The following is a 6,152-nucleotide window of genomic DNA, read 5'->3' on the forward strand; positions in this document are numbered from 1 at the left end:
ATGCTGGGAAAGAGTATATCTGTGACAGGTGTCATGTGTTCTAAAATCTTCGCGGGGTCCCGTTCCAGGTGCGGCATCCACCTCCAGGGTGCGCGCATCCATGGACCCCGCCGGCGTGGCCCACCTGGCCAAAGTTGCAGTCTACGGAAACCCTCAGGTACAAGGGGACCCCAGTGATTCGCTGGGTTCCCGGTTCTACTGAAAGTATCCCAGGCTGAGTGCCGTGCGATTGGGGAGTCGGTTTGAGGAGGACCCAGAGGCAGGTCGTCCAACCGAGCCTGAACGAACCAATTGGGGATCCGTAGACCAGAGTACTGACAGGTATGTTTGCTGTCATCTGGTGACCAACGCAGAAATCTACTGGGAGGATTGCTTCATTCATCTACCTAGCTCAGTTATTGTATTTGGTCCGTGAGACAGGCCCGCATCCTCCCAGAAATCCTAAGTGACACCTTGGCTGCCAGACTTGTGAAAAAGGGGTCTGTCCGGGGGCACTTTACCCACTCAGATGGAGTGGCGATGTGTTACAAATTTGTACTATGCAGAGCAGTACTGACTGCTTCACTTAATATCCAGGCCTGATATTGCAAAGTTCTCTCCTTTCTTTCCCTTCATCAACCTTGACCTTCCCACTGATGTTGATGTTGGCCGTGTTGGGCCTGGAAAATAAAGCATTGAGAAAACCCTTATTCACTGTCTGGACCTTCGCTCACTGCTTTTGCTCTCACTATTACACTTCTAGACAACGCCAGGGTAACTTAGCAGGCTGGTCCCAAAACAAATCAGCGCCTCCTTCGGAGGTGAGCGCTACAATAGTCAAATGGGATGTCCAAAAATAGCATGGGAGTAATTTTTTTTATCATGTATGTAGTGCCTGGTTACTTAAAAAATACTGGTGCTAGTTAAATTTAGAGAGGGATCAGAGTGTTAACTGACTCTGATCCAATTATTATGTTTAAATCTGGTCTCTGTCTCAGCTTGGCTGTGCTGTGAGCTGGCTATTGTTACTGGGGTGTAGTTCCTACCCCAGGACAGTGGGTAGCATCAGTGGAGTCGAGGTTTGGGTGCTCCCAGCAGCCTATCAGGAGGGTTCAGCTTCAACTTCTTCGGAGTGCGGCACCCACCTTTAGGGTGACTGCGCATCACGGCGCCCCGGCGTAATGGCCTTCCAGGCCGGGGGGTGCGCATGCCACGCCGTGTTCCTGGTTCCGGGACCATTTTGGTCTGGAACATTTAAGCTGTGGCAGGGAACCCAGTAGTCGACTGGGTTCCCAATCCTGAAGATCCCAAGCAAGATAGCTGTTCGATGGGGAGTCCATCTGAGGAGAGCCAATGAGAGGCTGGCGATCCCATAGGGTCTCGACAAACCACCAGGGAACAAGGTAGCCGGACACTGAGAGGCTGGTCACCTGTCAGTCGGTACCTGCAAACTATCTGAAGGAGATCCAGATGCAATTCTATCAAGGAGGATCATCTCCACAATCACAATCACAGGGAGGGCCTGTGGCAGAGGTCTTTTCCCTGAGTCCATTCCAGGAGGGTCTGTGGCAGAGACTTTTCCATCAAATTCAAGCGATACTCTGGCTGCCAGGTCAGTGAGAGAGGCCTGTCCAGGTACACTATACCCACTCTGGCTAGAGTGGCGAAGAATACAAGGTATTGTTGGGAGCAGCACTGTTGCCCTATTGTTGCGCCTGAGTCTGAGGTAGTACCGGAGAGAATCCAAAGCCCATTTCACCACCAAACATTCTTTCTCAATGGTGGCATAATTCTCCTCATGGGCCTTCAACTTTTGGCTGAGGTACATAACAGGGTGTTCCTCCCCCTTGATAATCTGGTCGCTTGTAGACTTTAACAACGGGGAAAAAAACGTGCATACTCAGAAGCAAGTTACGAGAAGGGGAATCAGCATAATCAGCCCAAAGGATGGCGCCATTCGAATGGAACTTCCCCTTTATAGTGCCATTGTACGTGTTGTACGTCACCGCGCTTTGCTCAAGATTTTTTTTTTTCACGATCGTGTGTATGCAAGGCAGGCTTGACAAGAATCACGTCGAGAAAAACTTTGTTTTTTTCCATGGCATGAAAAACGGTCGTGTGTATGCGGCATAACAAGCGCACCTTTTTAAAAAAAAAAATAATTTTAATAAAAAAATAAGTAAAACAGTAAAGTTACCGCAAATTTTTTTAATATCGTGAAAGATAATGTTACGCCGAGTAAATTGATACCCAAAATGTCACGCTTCAAAATTGCGCCCGCTCGTGGAAAGGCAACAAACTTTTACCCTTAAAAATCTCCATAGGTGACGTTTAAAAAATTCTACAGGTTGCATGTTTTGAGTTACGGAGGAGGTCTAGGGCTAGAATTATTGCTCTCACTCTAACGATCGCGGTGATACCTCACATGTGTGATTTGAACACTGTTTTCATATGTGGGCGCTGCTCACGTATGCGTTCGCTTCTACACGCAAGCTCGGCAGGACACGGCGTGTTTAATTTATTTTTTTATTATTTTACCTTTTATTTTATTTTTTACACTGTTCATTAAAAAAATGTGTCACTTTTATTGCTTGTAACAGAAAAAAAGCATAACAGGTCCTCTTAAATATGAGATCTGGGGTCAAAAATAAAAAAAAATTGTAATAAAAAAAAAATGACCCTTCAAGAGCTATGGACGTAAGTGACGTTTTGACGTCGCTTCCGCCCTTCTATGGTATGGAGACAGGTGGGGGCCATCTTCTCCTCATCTCCATACCCAGCCACAGAGAGGACCCGATCGCCTAAGGGAGAGCGGCGGGAGGGGGGCCTCTCTCCCACCGCCGATAAAGGTGATCTTGCCGCAGAGACCACCATTGTCGAATACCGGACCTCCGGCTGAAGACGAGGATACCTGGGTAATGGTAGCTAGCTGCTGCCATAGCGGAGATATCCCTCTTCAAAGTACCGACGAATTCTGGTCCAGAATTATTCAAACCTTCAGGTAAGCCCACCACACATCATACATGGTATCAGTGTTGCCAACCGTCCGTATTTTTACGGACAGTTCGTAAAAACTGGCACTTTTTTCCCCCGTTCGTAAATGGCTGTGGTTGCGGGAATGTGCCAGTAAAAATAGCCGAGATCAGTTCGGCTTGGAACTGCACATGTAGATTGGAGGCAGGTGGTGATGGTGGCTGCGGTGGCACCGCAGAGGGGGATGGAGGCAGGGGGCAATGGAGGCAGGGGGCAATGGAGGCACGTGGTGTTAGTGGCAGGGAGTGATTGGAGGCAGGGGCTGTTGGTGGCACCGCAGAGGGGGGGTTGCGGCACCACAGAAGGTGGGGGATGGAGACAGGGGTTGTTGGTGGAACCGCAGAGGGGGATGGAGGCAGGGGACGATGGAGGCAGTGGTGATTGGAGGAAGGGGGCCTGGGGGAGATTGGAGGCAGGGAGAGATTGGAGGCAGAGGGAGATTGAAGGCAGAGGGAGATTGGAGGCAGGGGGAGACTGGAGGCAGGGGGAGATAGGAGGAAGGGGGTGATTTGGGGCAGGGGGAGATTTGAGGCAGAGGGAGATTGGAGGCAGGGGGTGATGTGACTAAATAATTTGCCCTTATTATATCGAAAATAACAGAAATATGTTTTTTTACCTTAATATCTCCCTTAAATCACATTGGTATTTGCCTAGCGTACTTGTTTGTAGCCTAAATACTGAAATTTGCACCTAAAAATGTAATTTAGTAACTTTTGTGAAATGCCAGTAAAAACGTGGCTGCGCCAGTAAATTTCGGGTGTCGTGCCAGTAAATTTCAATCTGGTAGGTTGGCAACACTGCATGGTATCCTCTTGTCTGCATTCCTTATGGGCATCCAGATACATTTAGGTGATTCTGGATGGGACTGGGTATCAAGGAGTTAGCCCTTATAATTTGCTTTGGCAGGTGTAGTTTTCAGGATCCGCCAGAAGTAAAGGAAAATCTTTCAATTGGAAAATAAAAAACAGAAAGGGGTATTTACACTTTTCACACTCTATTCAAATGGAAAAAATAAATAAAATGGCTGTAGATATACTTTAACCTGTCGATAAAGTTAGACGTGTCAACACTTTCTGACCATCTCAAGATGTTTGCAGGATACCCAGGTCATATAAGAACTGGATTATTGCCAGTGATCTGCCAAACGTCAGTGCGAGGTCACCATTAAATCTTTTTTTTTTTATGAAGTTTTTTTATTGATTTTATAAATGAAAAATAAGTTACAGACAATGTCTTAAATAAGGACACAATACATTTAAATAGTAACTCAGTAACAATATAGATGTAAACATGAAACTCAGAGCAATATAGATATAAACATGAAAAAATAATAACATCTTAGGCAGCTCATAGAAATTAATAAAGCAAGTTAATATTAAAGGGGTTGTAAAGGTACAATTTTTTTCCCTAAATATCTTCCTTTCCCTTAGTGCAGTCCTCCTTCACTTACCTCATCCTTCCATTTTGCTTTTAAATGTCCTTATTTCTTCTGAGAAATCCTCACTTCCTGTTCTTCTGTCTGTAACTCCACACCGTAATGTGAGGCTTTCTCCTTTACAACCCCTTTAAGATTTAGCCAACCACAAGGTCAACAGGTGCCAGGATCTCTCCCAAGCAAAGTAGTTATCATATCTTAGACCCCTTTTTCACACTGCCAGCAGGCCATGTTAGCGGTAAAGCACCGCTAGTTTTAGCAACATTTTTTGTCCACTAGCGGGGCACTTTTAACCCTGCTAGCGGCCGAAGAAAGGGTGACCCCTCTTCTTATGACGTCACTGCCCCATCATGCCCCGGGTGGTGACGTCATAAGGGGCAGGGTCGCCGGATGACATCACCCGGTGACCACGCCCCTTGCCAATATAAGTCTTGCGCACCGCGCACACGGCATTACAGCGGGAGAGAGTGTCACGTCAACATTGGAAGAAAAAAAGAGGGAAGAACCCGCCGACTGTATCACTCGGCCCCACCCCCGGTGAGCGGCGTCATCGGATGTGATTGACAGCAGCGCCAGCCAATGGCTGCGCTGCTATCAATCCGTCCAGCCTAGCCAATCAACAGCCAGGCTGGGAACCGAAGAAGATCACATGGACGCGTGCGGGACTTTCTAGGGGTGAGGTAAGTAAAATGGGGGTTCGGGGGGGGGGGGGGGGGCGGGGCGGTACCGTCGGATGTTTTTTCACCCTAATGCATAGGATGCATTAAGGTGAAAAAACATTTACCTTTACAATCCCTTTAACTGGTCCAACATAAGTCGGTCCGACTTTAAAAAAGGTTCCTGCACTACTTTGGTCCGATTTCAGCCCATTCTATATAATTGAAGTTGGATCAAAGTCTGATCCTCGTCCTAACCATCTGACTTGTGAAATCCAAGTCAATGAAAAATCTTCCCCTGTTCATTCAAGGCGGTTTGAAGTTGGACTCTATCTGCAACGTAGAGAGCGTCCTGACTCTCCTGTAGTCCAAGGGAGGGGGCGAGCACGACACTCCACACCAGGGAGAAAGCCTGGCATTACTGTGTGGAGTTACAGACAGAAGAACAGGAAGTGAGGATTTCTCAGAAGAAATAAGGACATTTAAAGCAAAATGGAAGGATGAGGTAAGTGAAGGAGGACTGCACTAAGGTAAAGGAAGATATTTAGGGGGAAAAATTGTATCTTTACAACCCCTTTAAAGCAAGAAAAAAAATGTCATCCACCTCTGCAATACATGTACATCGCCATTGTGTATTGTCTCTCAGGCCTCGTACAGACGACCGGATCTATCCGCTGGGATTGATCCGCGGATCAGTTCCAGCAGATAGATCCGGTCGTCTGTACGTCCGAGCGGACATTTCCCAGCGGATAGAAATCCAGCCAATGGATTCCCAGCGGATAAAAATTTTGTAGCATGCTACAAAATCTATCCGCTGGAATCCAGTCCAGCGGACTGATCCGGTCGTCTGTACAGACTCACCGGATCAGTCCGTCCGCTCCCCTCCCTCGCATGCGTCGTAATGATTCGACGCATGCGTGGAAGTATTTACCTTCCAGCGTCGCGCACGTCGCCGCGTCATCGTCGCCGCGACGGTGCGACACGTCACCGCAGATGTATTTCGCGCGGATTTTGATCTGATGGTGTGTACAGCCATCAGATCCAAATCC

The 6,152-nt window shown here is 47.5% G+C and overlaps 1 protein-coding gene across 1 annotated transcript in view; it reads right to left on the reverse strand.

Moving 5' to 3' along the window:
- The window catches only part of LOC120942963 (serine protease 33-like), a 103,889-nt gene that overhangs the window by 64,549 nt on the left and 33,188 nt on the right, over positions 1–6,152 (reverse strand). The gene's annotated exons all lie outside the window — the stretch shown is intronic.

Source organism: Rana temporaria, chromosome 6 (assembly GCF_905171775.1).
Source record: "Rana temporaria chromosome 6, aRanTem1.1, whole genome shotgun sequence".
Classification (NCBI taxonomy): Eukaryota; Metazoa; Chordata; class Amphibia; order Anura; family Ranidae; genus Rana; species Rana temporaria.